We start from the raw sequence: 17,574 nt of genomic DNA on the forward strand, positions 1-17,574 counted from the left end.
CAGAAGGCTGCTCTGAGCCACAAGCCCTGGAACACCAACGCAACGCTGCACCTTTTTCCTGGAAGCAAGACTCACCAACCCTGGTTCATCGAGTCAGTTTTCAGGAGGTACTTGGCACTCTCAAACCAGCCTGACACGGCACTGGTGCCAGCTTGGTCCCGGGAGGCATCCTGCACAATGCGGAAATTTAGGAGCCAGAAGGCTGCTCTGAGCCACAAGTCCTGGAACACAATCTTTGCCCCATTTCCCAGGTTTGGACAACTCACCAACCCTAGTTCTGGCACTGGTGCCAGATTGGTCCTGGGAGGCATCCTGCGCAATGCCGTATTTTAGGATCCAGAATGCTGCTCTGAGCCACAGGCCCAGGAAAAAGTCTTTTCCCCATTTCCCAGGTTTGAAAAACTCAACAACCGTAGTTCTAGGAGTCAGTTTACAGGAGGTACTTGGCACTCTCAAACCATCCAGAGTTGGCACTGGTGCCAGCTTGGTCCTGGGAGGCATCCTGCGCAATGCAGAATTTTAGGAGCCGGAAGGCTGCTCAGAGTACCAGGCCCTGGAACACAAATAACGCCCGTTTTCCTGGAGAAACAAGACGCACCAACCCTGGTTCATGGAGTCAGTTTTCAGGAGGTACTTGGCACTCTCAAACAGGCCCAAGTTGGCACTGCTGCCAGCTTGTGTCTGGGAGGCATCCTGCGCAATGCGGAATTTTTGGAGAGAGTAGGCTGCTCCGAGCCACATTCCCTGGACCAAACAACGCTGCCCTTTTTTCCCTGGAAACACAGCTCACCAAACCTGGTTCTAGGTTTCAGATTGCAGGAGGTACAAGGCACTCTCAAACCAGCCCAAGTGGGCACTAGTGCCAGCTTGGTCCTTGGAGGCATCCTGCGCAATGCGAATTTTTTGAGCCAGAAGGCTGCTAAGAGCCACAGGCCCTGGAACAAAAACACCGTTCGTTTTCCTGGAGAAACAATACGCACCAACCCTGGGTCATGGTGTCAGTTTGCAGGCAGTACTTGGCAGTCTCAAGCCAGCCCAAGTGGGCACTGCTGCCATCTTGCGTCTGGGAGGCATCCTGCGCAATGTGGAATTTCAGTAGAGAGTAGGCTGCTCCGAGCCACATTCCCTGGACCAAACAACGCTGCCCTTTTTTCCCTGGAAACACAGCTCACCAAACCTGGTACTAGGTTTCAGATTGAAGGAGGTACTTGGCACTCTCAAACCAGCCCAAGTGGGCACTAGTGCCAGCTTGGTCCTTGGAGGCATCCTGCGCAATGCGAATTTTTTGAGCCAGAAGGCTGCTAAGAGCCACAGGCCCTGGAACACCAACGCAACGCTGCACCTTTTTCCTGAAAGCAAGACTCACCGACCCTGGTTCTTGGACTCAGTGTTCAGGAGGTACTTGGCACTCTCAAACCAGCCTGACCTTGCACTGGTGCCAATTTTGTCCTGGGAGGCATCCTGCACAATGCAGAATTTTAGGAGCCGGAAGGCTGATCCGAGTACCACGCCCTGGAACACAAATAACGCCCGTTTTCCTGGAGAAACAAGACGCACCAACCCTGGTTCTAGGTGTCAGTTTGCAGGAGGTACTTGGCACTCTCAAACCAGCCAAAATGGCCACGGGTTCCAGCTTGTTCCTGGGAGGCATCCTGCACAATGCGGAATTGTAGGAGCCAGAAGGCTGCTCTGAGCCATAGGCCCTGGATAAACAGTGCTGCCGCTTTCCCTGGAAACAAAGATCACTAACCCGGGTTCATGGTGTCAGATTGCAGGAGGTACTTGGCACTCTCAAACCAGCCGTAGTTGGCACTGGTGCCAGCTTGGTCCTGGGAGGCATCCTGCACAATGCGAAATGTTTTGAGCCAGAAGGCTGCTCTGAGCCACAAGCCCTGGAACAAAAACTTTGCCCCATTTCCCAGGTTTGTAGAACCTACCAACCCTAGCTCTAGGAGTCAGTTTGCAGGAGGTACTTGGCACTCTCAAACAAGCCCACGTTGGCACTGGTGCCAGCTTGCGTCTCGGAGGCATCCTGCACAATGCGGAATTTTAGGAGAGAGTAGGCTGCTCTGAGCCACCGGCTCTGAAAAAAACAACCCTGCCCGTTTTCCCTGGAAACAAGACTCACCAAACCTGTTTCTATTTTTCAGATTGCAGGAGGTACTTGGCACTCTCAAACCAGCCCAATTTGGCACTGGTGCTAGCTTGCGTCGGGGAGGTATCCTACGCAAAGCGGAATTATTTGAGCCAGAATGCTGCACTGAGCCACAGGCCCTGGAACACATACACCGCCCGTTTTTCTGGAGAAACAAGACTCATCAATTCTGGTTCTAGCGGTCAGTTTGCAGGAGGTACTTGGCACTCTCAAACCAGCCCAAGTTGGCACTGCTGCAATCTTGCGTCTGGGAGGCATCCTGCGCAATGCGGAATTTTAGGAGAGAGTAGGCTGCTCCGAGCCACAGGCCCTGAAACAAAAAACGATGCCCCTTTTCCCTGGAAACAAAGCTCACCAAACCTGGTTCAAGGATTCAGATTGCAGGAGGTACTTGGTACTCTCAAACCAGCCCAAGTGGGCACTGGTACCAGCTTGGTCTGCGAGGCATCATGCGCAATGCGGAATTATAGGAGCCAGAAGGCTGCTCTGAGCCACAGGCCCTGGAACACAAACACCGCCCATTTTCCTGGAGAAACAAGACGCACCAACCCTGGTTCTAGGGGTCAGTTTGCAGGAGCTACTTGGCACTCTAAAACTAGCCCAAGTTGGCACTGGTGCCAGCTTGGTCCTTGGAGGCATCCTGCGCAGTGTGGAATTTTAGGAACTAGAAGGCTGCTCTGAGCCACAGGCCCTGGAACACCAACTCCGCCCGTTTTCCTGAAAAAACAAGACTCACCAACTCTGGTTCTAGGTGTCAGTTTGCAGTAGGTACTTGCTACTCTCAACCCAGCTCAAGTTGGCACTGGTGCCAGCTTGGTTCTGGGAGGCATCCTGCGCAATGCAGAATTTTAGGAGCCAGAATGCTGCTCTGAGCCACAAGCCCTGGAACAAAAACTTTGCCCCATTTCCCTGGTTTGTAAAACTCACTAACCCTAGTTCTAGGAGTCAGTTTGCAGAAGGTACTTGGCACTCTCAAACCAGCCTGACTTGGCACTGGTGTAAGCTTGGTCCTTGGAGGCATCCAGCGCAATGTGGAATTTTTTGAGCCAGAAGGCTGCTCAGAACCACAGGCCCTGAAACACCAACACCGCCCGTTTTCCTGAAGAAACAAGACTCACCAACTCTGGTTTAGGGGTCAGTTTGCAGGAGGTACTTGGCACTCTCAAACCAGCCAGAGTTGGCACTGGTGCCAGCTTGGTCGATGGAGGCATCCTGCACAATGCGGAATTTTAGGAGCCCGAAGGCTGCTCTGCGCCACAAGCCCTGGAACACCAACGCAACGCTGCGCCTTTTTCCTGGAAGCAAGTCTCACCAACCCTCGTTCTTGGAGTCAGTTTTCAGGAGGTACTTGGCACTCTCAAACCAGCCTGACCTTGCACTGGTTCCAGTTTGGTCCTGGGATACTTCCTGCACCATGCAGAATTTTAGGAGCCGGAAGTCTGCTCCGAGTACCGGGCCCTGGAACAAAAACAACGCCCGTTTTCCTGGTGAAACAATACTTACCAACTATGGATCATGGTGTCAGTTTGCAGGAGGTACTTGGCACTCTCAAACCAGCCCAAGTGGGCACGGGTGCCAGCTTGGTCCTGGGAGGCATCCTGCACAATGCGGAATTTTAGGAGCCAGAAGGCTGCTCTGAGCCAAAGGCCCTGGATAAACAGTGCTGCCGCTTTCCCTGGAAACAAAGGTCACTAACCCTGGTTCATGGGGTCAGATTGCAGGAGGTACTTTGCACTCTCAAACCAGCCCAAGTTGGCACTGGTGCCAGCTTGGTCCTGGGAGGCATCCTGCACAATGTGAAATGTTTTGAGCCAGAAGGCTGCTCTAAGCCACAAGCCCTGGAACATAAACTTTGCCCCATTTCGCAGGTTTGTAGAACTCACCAACCCTAGCTCTAGGAGTTAGTTTGCAGGAGGTACTTGGCACTCTCAAACCAGCCCAAGTTGGCACTGTTGCCAGCTTGGGTCTGGGAGGCATCCTGCGCAATGCGGAATTTTAGGAGAGAGTAGGCTGCTCTGAGCCACCGGCTCTGAAAAAAACAACCCTGCCCTTTTCCCTGGAAACAAGACTCACCAAACCTGTTTCTAGGTTTCAGATTGCAGGAGGTACTTGGCACTCTCAAACCAGCCCGAGTGGACACTGGTGCCAGCTTGGTCCTTTGAGGCATCCTGCGCAATAGGGAATTATAGGAGCCAGAAGGCTGCTCTGAGCCACAAGCTCTGGTACACCAACGCAACGCTGCACCTTTTTCCTGGAAGCAAGACTCACCGACCCTGGTCCGTGGAATCAGTTTTCAGGAGGTACTTGGCACTCTCAAACAAGCCTGACTGTGCACTGGTTCCAGTTTGGTCCTGAGAGGCATCTTGCGCAATGCGGATTTTTAGGAGCCAGAAGGCTGCTCTGAGTACCAGGCGCTGAAACACCAACATAGCCCGTTTTCCTAGAGAAACAAGACTCACCAACCCTGGTTCTAGGTGTCAGATTTAAGGAGGTACTTGGCACTCTCAAACAAGCCCAAGTTGGCACTGGTGCCAGATTGGTCCTTGGAGGCATTCTGCGCAGTGCGGAATTTTAGGAGCCAGAAGGCTGCTCTGAGCCACAGGCCCTGGATCACCAATGCCGCCCCATTCCCTGGAAACCAAGCTCACTAACCCTGGTTCATGGTGTCAGACTGCAGGAGGTACGTGGCACTCTCAAACCAGGCTGACTTGGCACTGGTGCCAGCTTGCCTCTGGGAGGTGTCCTGCGCAATGCGGAATTTTCTGAGCTAGAAGGCTGCTCCGAGCCAAAGGCCCTGGAACACCAACGCAACGCTGCACCTTTTTCCCTGGAAGCGAGACTAAGCAACCGTGGTTCTTGGACTCAGTTTTCAGGAGGTACTTGGCACTCTCAATCCATCCAGAGTTGGCACTGGTGCCCTCTTGGCTCTGGGAGGCATCCTGCGCAATGCAGAATTTTAGGAGCCAGAAGGCTGCTCCGAGTACCAGGCCCTGGAACAAAATCTTTGCCCCATTTCCCAGGTTTGGAAAACTCACCAACCCTTGTTCTAGGAGTCAGTTTTCAGGAGGTACTTTGCACTCTCAAACCAGCCCAAGTGGGCGCTGGTGCCAGCTTTCGTCTGGGAGGTATCCTGCGCAATGCAGAATTTTTTGAGCCAGAAAGCTGCTCTGAGCCACAGTCCCTGGAACACCAACACCCCCCGTTTTCCTCGAGAAACAAGACTCACCAACCTTGGTTCATGGAGTCAGTTTTCAGGAGGTACTTGGCACTCTCAAACAAGCCCAAGTTGGCACTGGTGCCAGCTTTCGTCTGGGAGGCATCCTGCGCAATGCGGAATTTTAGGAGCCAGAAGGCTGCTCTGAGCAACAAGCCCTGGAACAAAAACTTTGCCCCATTTCCCGAGTTTGTAAAACTCACCAACCCTAGTTCTTGGAGTCAGTTTGCAGGAGGTACTTGGCACTCTCAAAAAAGCTCATGTTGGCACTGCTGCCAGCTTGAGTATGGGAGGCATCCTGCGCAATGCGGAATTTTAGGTGAGAGTAGGATGCTCTGAGCCACAGGCCCGGGAACAACCAACGCTGCCCCTTTTCCCTGGAAACATAGCTCACCAACCCTTTTTCTAGGTTTCAGATTGCAGGAGGTACTTGGCTCTCTCAAACCAGCCCAAGTTGGCACTGGTGCCAGCTTACGTCTGGAAGGCATCCTGCGCAATGCGGAATTTTTTGAGCCAGAAGGCTGCTCTGAGTACCAAGCCCGGGAACACCAACACCGCCCGTTTTCCTGGAGAAACAAGACGCACCAACCCTGGTTCTAGGGGTCAGTTTGCAGGAGGTACTTGGCACTCTCAAAGAAGCCCAAGTGGGCACTGGTGCCAGCTTACTCCTGGGAGGCATCCTGCACAATGCAGAATTTTAGGAGCCAGAAGGCTTCTCTGAGCCACAGGCCCTGGATCACCAATGCCGCCCCTTTCCTTGGAAACAAAGCTCACTAGCCCTGTTTTATGGTGTCAGACTGCAGAAGGTACTTGGCACTCTCAAACCAGCCTGACTTGGCACTGGTGCCAGCTTGCCTCTGGGAGGCTTCTCGCGCAATGCGGAATTTTTTGAGCCAGAAGGCTGCTCCGAGCCAAAGGCCCAGGAACACCAACGCAACGTGGCACCTTTTCCCTGGAAGCGAGACTAACCAACCCTCGGTGTTGGACTCAGTTTTCAGGAGGTACTTGGCACTCTCAAACCAGCCCAAGTTGGCACTGGTGCCAGCTTGGTCCTGGGAGACATCCTGCGCAATGCAGAATTTTAGGAGCCAGAAGGCTGCTCCGAGTACCAGGCCCTGGAACAAAATCTTTGCCCCATTTCCCAGGTTTGGAAAACTCACCAACCCTAGTTCTAGGAGTCAGTTTTCAGGAGGTACTTGGCACTCTCAAACCAGCCCAAGTGGGCGCTGGTGCCAGCTTTCGTCTGGGAGGTATCCTGCCCAATGCAGAATTTTGGAGCCAGAAGGCTGCTCCAAGCCACAGGCCCTGGAACAACAAACAACGCCCGTTTTCCTGGTGAAACAAGACGCTCCAACCCTGGTCCTAGGTTTCAGTTTTCAGGAGGTACTTTGCACTCTCAAACCAGCCTGACTTGGCACTGGTGCCACCTTGGTCCTGGGAGGCATCCTGCACAATGCGGAATTTTAGGAGCCAGAAGGCTGCTCAGAGCCACAAGCCCTGGAACACCAACGCAACGCTGCACCTTTTTCCTGGAAGCAAGACTCACCAACCCTGGTTCTTGGAGTCAGTTTTCAGAAGGTACTTGGCACTCTCAAACCAGCCTGACTTGTCACTGGTGCCAGCTTGTTCCTGGGAGGCATCCTGCGCAATGCGGAATTTTTGGAGCAAGAAGGCTGCTCAGAGCCACAAGCCCTGGAACTAAAACTTTGCCCCATTTCCCAGGTTTGGAAAACTCACCAACCCTAGTTCTTGGAGTCAGTTTGCAGGAGGTACTTGGCACTCTCACACAAGCCCAAGTGGGCACTTTTGCCAGTTTGGTCCTGGGAGACATCCTGCGCAATGCGGAATTTTAGGGGAGAGTAGGCTGCTCCGAGCCACAGGCCCTGGAAAAACCAACGCTGCCAATTTTCCCTGGAAACATAGCTCACCAACCCTGGTTCTAGGTTTCAGATTGCAGGAGGTACTTGGCACTCTCAAACCAGCCCAAGTTTCCACTGGTGACAGCTTAGTGCTGGAAGGCATCCTGCAAAGTGCGGAATTTTTTGAGCCAGAAGGCTGCTCAGAGCCACAAGCCCTGGAACACCAACGCAACGCTGCACCTTTTTCCTGGAAGCAAGACTAAAAAAACCTGGTTCTTGGACTCAGTTTTAAGGAGGTACTTGGCACTCTCAAACCAGCCTGACTTGGCACTGGTGCCAGCTTGGTCCTGGGAGACGTCCTGCACAATGTAGAATTATAGGAGCCGGAAGGCTGCTCCGAGTACCAGGTCCTGGAACGCCAACAACGCCTGTTTTCCTGGAGAAACAAGACGCACCAACCCTGGTTCTAGGTGTCAGTTTACAGGAGGTACTTGGAACTCTCAAACCAGCCCATGATGGCTCTGATGCCAGCTTGGTCCTGGGAGGCATCCTGCGCAATGCGGAATTTTAGGATCCAGAAGGCTTCTCTGAGCCACAAGCGCTGGAACAAAATCTTTGCCCCATTTCCCAGGTTTGGAAATCTCACCAACCCTAGTTCTACGAGTCAGTTTGCAGGAGGTACTTGGAACTCTCAAAGAAGTCCATGTTGGCACTGGTGCCAGCTTGCGTCTGGGAGGCATCCTGCGCAATGCGGAATTTTAGGAGTAGGCTGCCTAGCCACAGGCCCTGGAACAACCACCGCTGCTGCTTTTCCCTGGAAACATAGCTCACCAAACCTGGTTCTAGGCTTCAGATTGCAGGGGTACTTCGCACTCTCAAACCAGCCCAAGTGGGCACTGGTGCCAGCTTTCGTCTGGGAGGCATCCTGCGTAATGCGGAATTTTTTGAGCCAGAAGGCTGCTCAGAGCCACAGGCCCGGGAACAACCAACGCTGCAGCTTTTCCCTGGAAACATAACTCACCAAACCTGGTTCTAGGTTTCAGATTGCAGGAGGTACTTGGCACTCTCAAACAAGCCCAAGTTGGCACTGCTGCCAGCTTAGTCCTGGGAGGCATCCTGCGCAATGCGGAATTTTTTGAGCCAGAAGGCTGCTCAGAGCCACAGACCTTGGAACACCAACACCGCCCGTTTTCCTGAAGAAACTAGACTCACCAACCCTGGTTGATGGTGTCAGTTTTCAGGAGGTACTTGGCACTCTCAAACCAGCCCAAGTTGGCACTGGTTATAGCTTGGTCCTGGAAGGCATCATGCGCAATGCGGATTTTTAGGATGCAGACGGCTTCTCGGAGACACAAACCCTGGAATACCAACGCTGGCCCTTTTCCCTGGATTCAAGACTCACCAACTCTGGTTTTAAAAATGAGTTTGCAGGAGGTACTTGGCACTCTCAAAGCAGCCCAAGGTTGGCACTGGTGACAGCTTACCTCTGGGAGGCGTCCTGCCCAATGCAAGAGCCGCAGAAGATGGGTTACCGCAACTGGCCAGGGGAAGGTGCCGGTTCCCGGCGTCTTTCGGCAGAAGGCGCGGTCCGGAGCGCACAGCGACTGGCACAATGCTCTGTGCGCGAAGAAGCCGGTTCTTTGCCACCGGGCGACGAAGAGCTCGGCAGATGCTGAGACGCGTTAAACGAAAGCACCGGGATTGAGTGCACAGCTCTAAAACTGAGCTAGGACAAGAACTAATCACTTTCCAGACGTTTAAGCTTCGTTTAAACGACGAAGGGAAAAAGTTCTTGGACAACTTCTCTTTGCACCTTTCTTAGGTATTTGAAGCACTCCGTGGGGAATCTTACCTTTTCTTTTCTTTTCTTTCCTTATCTTTTCGTCTCGGAGCTAGTAAGAACTCGACTAGCTTTATGAAAAACGTTCGGGGAATCCTTTTGTGCTGGCACAGTTTTTTTCTTGAGAGAAAGCCTGGAAAAGCTTTTTCGCTAAGATGTAGGCGGCAAGAGTTGCTGAAGACGGGTTACCGCAACTGGCCGAAGGTAGGTGCCGGTTCCCGGCGTCTTTCGGCAGAAGGCGCGGTCCGGAGCGCACAGCGACCGGCACAATGCTCTGTGCGCGAAGAAGCCGCTTCTTTGCCACCGGGCGTCGAACAGCTCGGCAAATGCTGAGACGCGTAAACGAAAGCGCAAAGCCCCGGGATTAATTGCACAGCTCTCAAACTGAGCTAGGACAAGAACTAATCTCTTTCCAGACGTTTAAGCTTCGTTTAACATACGAAGGGAAAAAGTTCTCAGACAACTTCGCTTTGCACCTTTCTAAGGTATTTGAAGCACTCCGCAGGGAATCTTACTTTTTCTTTTCTTTTCTGATCTTTTCGCCTCGGAGCTAGAAAGAACTCGACTAGCTTTATGAAAAACGTCGAGGGATTCTTCCTGTGCTGGCACAGTTATTTTCTTGAGAGAAAGCTTGGAAAAGCTTTTTCGCTAAATGTAGGCGGCAAGAGCCGCAGAAGACGGGTTACCGCAACTCGCCGAAGGTAGGTGCCGGTTCCCGGCGTCTTTCGGCAGAAGCCGCGGTCCGGAGCGCACAGCGACCGGCACAATGCTCTGTGCGCGAACAAGCCGCTTCTTCGCCTCCGGGCGACGGAGGGCTCGGCAGATGCTGAGACGCGTTAAACGAAAGCACCGGGATTGAGTGCACAGCTCTCAAACTGTGCTAGGACAAGAACTAATCACTTTCCAGACGTTTAAGCTTCGTTTAACAGACGAAGGGAAAAAGTTCTCGGACAACTTTTCTTTGCACCTTTCTAAGCAATTTAAAGCACTCCGTGGGGAATCTTACTTTTTCTTTCTGTTTTCATTTCTTTCGTTGTCTTTTCGCCTCGCAGCTAGAAAGAACTCGACTAGCTTTTTTAAAAACGTCGAGGGATTCTTCCGGTGCTGGCACAGTTTTTTTCTTGAGAGAAAGCTTGGAAAAGCTTTTTCGCTAAGATGTAGGCGGCAAGAGCCGCAGAAGACGGGTTACCGCAACTGGCCGAAGGTAGTTGCCGGTTCCCGGCGTCTTTCGGCAGAAGTTGCGGTCCGGAGCGCACAGCGACCGGCACAATGCTCTGTGCGCGAACAAGCCGCTTCTTCGCCTCCGGACGACGGAGGGCTCGGCAGATGCTGAGACGCGTTAAACGAAAGCACCGGGATTGAGTGCACAGCTCTCAAACTGTGCTAGGACAAGAACTAACCACTTTCCAGACGTTTAAGCTTCGTTTAACAGACGAAGGGAAAAAGTTCTCGGACAACATTTCTTTGCACCTTTGTAAGCAATTTAAAGCACTCCGTGGGGAATCTTACTTTTTCTTTTCGTCTCGGAGCTAGAAAGAACTCGACTAGCTTTATGAAAAACGTCCGGGGATTCTTATTGTGCATGGACAGATTTTTCTTAAGAGAAAGCCTGGAAAAGCTTTTTTGCTAAGATGTAGGCGGCAAGAGCCGCAGAAGACGGGTTACTGCCACTCGCCGAAGGAAGGTGTAGGTTCCCGGCGTCTTTCGGCAGAAGGCGCGGTCCGGAGCGCACAGCGACCGGCACAATGCCTTGTGCGCGAAGAAGCCGCTTCTTCGCCTCCGGGCGACGGAGAGCCCGGCATATGCTGAGACGCGTTAAACGAAAGCGCAAAGCCCCGGGATTGAGTGCACAGCTCTCAAACTGAGCCAGGACAAGAAGTAACCACTTTCCAGACGTTTAAACTTACTTTAACATAGGAAGGGAAAAAGTTCTTGGACAACCCCACCACTTCTAAAATTCTATTTAGAAGTAAAAAAGTACCCATTCAAACAACTAAGTCTCTGTTCCCATCTGTATAAAATAAGCAGTTCATTTCCCGCTTTCTTAGCAGATTCTTTAGCTTCTATTATTATGGCAACCTTTTCTTGCTCTTCTAGATTATAACCAAATTCTTACAGCATATGATGAAACATAGGTTTGATGTATCTTATATATCATATATTCTATATCTTATATTCTTATATACAGAAGTCCAGCACGGAATTCAGACCTCACAAGAAGCGTCTGTCGAACAAGATTCAGCACAACGTTGGGACATATAAACTATTTTTCAAGGAAAGCGGCCAAACGGAAACTTTTTAGACTTCTATACGACCATGGCTGCTTGCTTCCAGAACCTGACCTAAGTTGCTGGAAACTAGCTGCAGTATTATTGTGGGCAGTGCTGTGAATGTAGGACATCGTCATTCTTCTCTTCCATTGAAAACCTCAGTGGAGTCGCATCACTTCTCTTTCAAAATTCTGGATTTCCTTCGCAAACTGGTAAAATAATGATAAATAAAGTGTTCTGTTCATGAAGTTTGAACCTAATGTTCAAAACGAAAAGAAAAAACCATTCAGATATGGTCTGCAATAATACAGCAGAGAGAAGATGACCAGACTGGCCTACAAAGAAAGAAGTGAAGCAGAATTGGGATATTGGAATACCTTGTGATGAATTATTCAAATAAATCAAGAAGTTAAAATAACCTATTCAAATTCAATCAGTGATGGACAGATGGAGAAAAAGGACTAATTACTACTAATATTTCTTTCATTCTCCAACAAGAAGTGCAATGATCCTCTTGAATGCACAGAAGATTTTGGAAAAGACAGCAGCCTTCTTCTTGCCAACATATTCCTCAGAACTCCAGGAGACAAATCATTTGAGCTATGAGGAGCTTTCTCTCTGTCAAACTTCCAGAGCATAGCCAATATTCTCTTCCTTTAGGGATCCTCGCCTCCCTGGGGAGTGGTGGATAGTCTACAGCCCCGGTACATCAGCCAGACACTCCGCCTTATTTCCCATGGCTTCTGCAGCAAGGACATCATCTCCACTGGCTTTCTAGCCAAAATATATGCAAGGCACAACAAAGAACATAGCCAAAACCTTGAGCACAGCTTATGGGCTTTGAAAGAAAAATCTCAGGATGGCAATACTGGATCTTCTGATCCACAACCATCACGAACCTTTCTTTAGAGGTGTTGGGAAAGACGAAAGTTTGACAAGAAAGTCTCACAGATATGTATGCTTGGCAGAAAGATTTTTGAATGTGGAGTCTGAAGAAAGAATAGAGTTGGAAGCAAGTTTTCATCTAGAAGGAAAGAATTGCTGAGCCAGTCTTACTGGATAACCAGGAGGCAAAGGTATGTTAGTTAGAAGGGGCTTTTATGACTTAGAGCAAAGGATAAACCCACCCCAAAAAGAAGATGATTTCACCAAGCTGGAAGATAGCACAGGCAAACAAGTCAGCAAATGTGGCAAGCAGAAAAAGGTCTCCGAATGTTCCACTGCCAAGAAAACTGAAAACAACTTTCAGCTTCAACTGTAATGTACTGACTTTTAGTGAGTGGAGATAGTAACATGACTATGGTAATTAGAGTAGTTATGATAGGCTATAGATAAGAGCTAAGGGATAGATTGGTTCTACTGTATGAAGATGCTCAGCAAGTATATCATGCATTGTAACCAAAACCAAAGGCTCTCCAGGCCTGCCTGCAGCTAGAGCTGACAGATGTAGGTACAGGCTCTGTCACCCACCACCCTGGGCTGCTGCAATGTCTTGGATGGAATAAACTGCATTTTGGAGAGCCGCCTGGAGTCCCGCATCCCTCAATTAGGCTCTTACATGAGGTGAAAAACTCTTTTGTCTATTGTACAAAAAAATAGCTATGTAATCTAGAGTTGCATGACCCAATATTTCTATTGAATAGGAACAATTTTTATCAATATTATGGATCCACTTCTTTTCAGTGTGTTTGGTAAAAAACGTCAAGTATCATTTTAAAGGAATTATTGGATGCGTACTGAGTACTACGGATTAGTTAAGGTGTTGGTTTGGCATGGCTTGGTTTTTGGTGGGGAGGGAAGAAGTCAGCCACAGAAGTGATTTTTTGTGGAAAGCTCCTAGAAACTTCCTCCATGCCTGGCAAAGTGAATCCCTGCTTGGCACTAAGAACAGACATGCTGCTAAGCCAATTCCAGAAGCTGGTAGTGCCTCGGTGATATATTTAAGAAGGAAATCAAACTGCAGCCAGTTGAATTTGAAGTTGGGAAACTTTTGGGTTGGCACCTCTCCTGGTTTGAAAGCAAAACCAGTGAGACACTCTGCTGCAGAGGGTGTTTATTATTGTAATGCAGTTCTCGTAGTCCCTTTTATAATCCTTCCTATTTTGTGCTGTTCTAGCATATGTTATTATTAATGGATTGTTCCTTTCCCCCCTGCAGTGTTGGTTTTTCCCCATAGACCTGCCCTTTTGTTCCCTGTTCCTTCTCCCATTGAACATCAACCCCTCCCCAAGCCTGCCCCTTTCTCTAGAAACTTCCCTATCAATTTTGTGCCCTTCGAAACCCCATTGGTTTGTTCAAGTTATTCTCCTCCCTTGTAGTCCCCCTACTGGTTTAAACATTGTGTTCCCCGCCTTGTGTTCCACCCCCACTTTCTCCCAGTTGCTTCAAGATTGTATCCTCCCCTGGGACCTCCCCCCTTTTTAGAAGTTGATGTTTGGCTCGGTTCCCTGGGCCAGGGCCTCCCGGCCAGCGCCTGTTGGGTTTGGGGGCGTTGCTTCCCCCGCCGGGACCTGGACCTCAGTTCTGTGAGCCAGGTCTGGGCTCTCTATTCCTACCATGGGGTGCAGGGCCCCCTGAAAACGGTGGCTGGTGGATCAGCCTGTTTGGGGTCTCAGTGGACCACTCTCTGCTACAGCTCTTTCAAAAGAAAAAAAAAAAAACCCAAAAAGAAAACAACAAACAAACAAACAAAAAATTAATTAAAAAGGGTTGAAAGAGCTGGCAGCTCAAAAAATTTTTGCAAGCCTGTTTCAGGACAAAAGGGACTTTCCACACTGTCAAAGAGGAACATCTTCAGTTTGGACTTTTTCCTGAAACTCAGCTGTTTGGACTTGAAGCAATGAACTTTCCTTGGCCTGTTTTTGCATTTTCTTCTATTTTAAGATTGTTTTGGTGATGTGATGGGAATTTGGTGTTCTGCAGGTGAAGAATTTCCCTGATGGTTCCACACCAGCATTTGATTGATATTTTGATTGGCAAAACATAACAAAAAATGCCTCTCAGATGTTTGTCTTTCCTCTGCTTGGTCCAGCAGATGAAATTGCAAACATTTTTCTTTTTAATTGCTTTTAACATAAAAAGGGTGAGATGTCACCAACATATTTTATGAGAAATCCTTTACTTAGGATTTTTCCTCTCCTGAGAGCTGAGAGCCTCAGGAACAAACTGTAAATAATTCTTATCTGCTACTGTGGAATGCAACGGAGAGAAATCTGTGATTGGCACCGTCAGACTGTTTGCAATTAAGAGCCTATCACAGGACACCTGTTCTGCTAGTCTCAGTCTGAGAAGACCTGAGTTTACATTCTATCCTATTCTAAGCATAGCTTTGTAGTGAAACCTTTCTCTTTATTGTTTCAGCATAGTTTTCATAACTTATATATCACATAAAAATAAATCAAGCCTTCTGATGCATGGAGTCAACTGTGTCGTCTCTTCCCTAATCCTGGGACCCCAGGAAAACCATGTAACAGGTGCCAGCTTGGGTCTGGGAGGCATCCTACGCAATGCAAAATTTTAGGAGCCAGAAGGCTGCTCTGAGCCACAGGCCCTGGATCACAAATGCTGACCCTTTCCCTGGAAACAAAGCTCACTAACCCTGGTTCATGGTGTCAGATTGCAGGAGGTACGTGGCACTCTCAAACCAGCCCAAGATTGCACTGGATCCAGCTTAATCCTGGAAGGCATCCTGCACAATGCGGAATTTTTGGAGCCAGAAGGCTGCTCTGAGCCACAAGTCCTGGAACAAAAACTTTGCCCCACTTCCCCGGTTTGGAAAACTCACCAAACCCAGATCTAAGAGTCAGATGGCAGGAGGTACTTTGCACTCTCAAACCAGCCCAAGTTTGCTCTGCTGCCAGCTTGGGTCTGGGAGGCATCCTGCAAAATGCGGAATTTTTTGAGCCAGAAGGCTGCTCTGAGCCACAGGCCCTGGATCAACAATGCTGCCCCATTCACTGGAAACAAAGCTCACTAAACCTGGATCATGGTGTCAGATTGCAGGAGGTACTTGGCACTCTCAAACCAGCCCAAGTTGGCACTGGTGCCAGCTTGTCTCTGAGGCATCCTGCGCAATGCGGAATTTTATGAGCCAGAAGGCTGCTCCGAGTACCAGGCCCTGGAACACCAATGATGCCCTTTTCCCAGGAAACAAGACTCACTTACCCTGGTCCATGGTGTCAGATTGCAGGAGGTACTTGGCACTCTCAATCCAGCCAGAGTTGGCACTGGTGCCAACTTGGTCCTGGGAGGCCTCCTGCGCAATGCAGAATTTTAGGAGCCAGAAGGCTGCTCTGAGCCACAAGCCCTGGAACAAAATCTTTGCCACATTTCCCAGGTTTGGAAAACTCACCAACCCTAGTTCTAGGAGTCAGTTTACAGGAGGTACTTGGCACTCTTAAACCAGCCCAAGTTGGCACTGGTGCCAGCTTGCCTCTTGGAGGCGTCCTGCGTAATGCGGAATATTTGAGCCAGAAGGCTGCTCCGAGCCACAGGCCCTGGAACCCCAACGTAACGCTGCACCTTCTTCCTGGAAGCAAGACTCACCAACCCTGGTTCTTGGAGTCAGTTTTCAGGAGGTACTTGGAACTACCAAACCAGCCTGATTTGGCACTGGCGCCAGCTTTGTCCTGGGAGGCATCCTGCGCAATGCAGAATTTTAGGAGCCAGAAGGCTTCTCCGAGTACCAGTCCCTGGAACACCAACAACGTCCGTTTTTCTGGAGAAACAAGACGCACCAACCCTGGTTCTAGGTGTCAGTTTTCAGGAGGTACTTGGCTCTCTCAAACAAGCCCATGTTGGCACTGCTGCCAGCTTGGGTCTGGGAGGCATCCTGCGCAAGGCGGAATTTTAGGAGAGAGTACGATGCTCCGAGCCGCAGGCCCTGAAACAAAAAACGCTGCCCCTTTTCCCTGGAAACATAGCTCACACAGCCTGGTTCTAGGTTTTAAATTGCAGGAGGTACTTGGCACTCTCAAACCAGCCCAAGTTGGCACTGGTGCCAGCTTGCGTCTGGGAGGCATCCTGCGTATTGCGGAATTTTAGGAGCCAGAAGGCTGCTCAGAGCCACAAGCCTTGGAACAAAAATTTTGCCCCATTTCCCAGGTTTGTAAAACTCACCAACCCTAGTTCTTGGTGTCAGATTGAAGGAGGTACTTGGCATCCTCAAACAAGCTCAAGTTGGCACTGCTGCCAGATTGGGTCTGAGAGGCATCGTGCACAATGCGGAATTTTAGGAGCCAGAAGGCTGCTCAGAGCCGCAGGCCCTGGAATAACAACACCGCCCGTTTTCCGGAAGAAACAAGACGCACCAACTCTGTTTTAGGGGTCAGTTTGCAGGAGGTACTTGGCACTCTCAAACCAGCCCAAGTTGGCACTGGTGCCAGCTTGGTCCTGGGCGGCATCCTGCACAATGCAGAGATTTAGGAGCCAGAAGGCTGCTCTGAGCCACAAGCCCTGGAACACCAATGCAACCCTGCCCGTTTCCCCTTGAAACAAGACTCACTAACCCTGGTTCATGGTGTCAGTTTGCAGGAGGTACTTGGCACTCTCAAACCAGCCCAAGTTGGAACTGGTGCCAGCTTGGTCCTGGGAGGCATCCGGTACAATGCGGAATTTTAGGAGCCAGAAAGCTGCTCTGAGCCACAGGCCCTGGAACAGCAACACTGTCCGTTTTCCTGAAGAAACAAGACTAACCAACTCTGATTCTAGGGGTCAGTTTGAAGGAGGTACTTGGAACTCTCAAAACAGCCTGATTTGGCACTGGTGCCAGCTTGGTCCTGAATGAATCCTGCACAATGCGGAATTTTAGGAGCCAGAAGACTGCTCTGAGCCACAGGCCCTGGATCACCAATGCTGCCCCTTTCCCGGGATACAAAGCTCACTAACCCTGGTTCATGGCGTCAGATTGCAGGAGGTACTTGGCACCCTCTAACCAACCCAAGTTGGCACTGGTGCCAGCTTTCCTCTGGGAGGTGTCCTGCGCAATGCGGAATTTTTTGAGCCAGACGGCTGCTCAGAGCCACAGGCCCTGGAACACCAATGCTGCCCTTTTCCCCGGAAACTAGACTCACTAACCCTGGTCCATGGTGTCAGATTGCAGGAGGTACTTGGCACTCTCAATTCAGCCAGAGATGGCACTTGTGCCAGCTTGGTCCTGTGAGGCTTCCGGCACAATGCGGAATTTTACGAGCCAGAAGACTGCTCTGAGCCACAAGCCCTGGAACACCAACGCAACG

The 17,574-nt window shown here is 50.3% G+C and overlaps 1 long non-coding RNA gene across 1 annotated transcript in view; it reads right to left on the minus strand.

The window, feature by feature from the left end:
- Nucleotides 1–11,393: 11,393 nt before the first annotated feature.
- LOC127060447 (uncharacterized) overlaps nucleotides 11,394–17,574 on the minus strand; it is a 139,745-nt gene continuing 133,564 nt past the window's right edge. The window contains exon 3 of the long non-coding RNA XR_007779511.1: nucleotides 11,394–11,495. This is a non-coding gene — a long non-coding RNA (uncharacterized LOC127060447). The remainder of the gene's footprint in view (nucleotides 11,496–17,574) is intronic.

The sequence above is a fragment of the Serinus canaria genome, chromosome 25 (genome assembly GCF_022539315.1).
Source record: "Serinus canaria isolate serCan28SL12 chromosome 25, serCan2020, whole genome shotgun sequence".
Classification (NCBI taxonomy): domain Eukaryota; kingdom Metazoa; phylum Chordata; class Aves; order Passeriformes; family Fringillidae; genus Serinus; species Serinus canaria.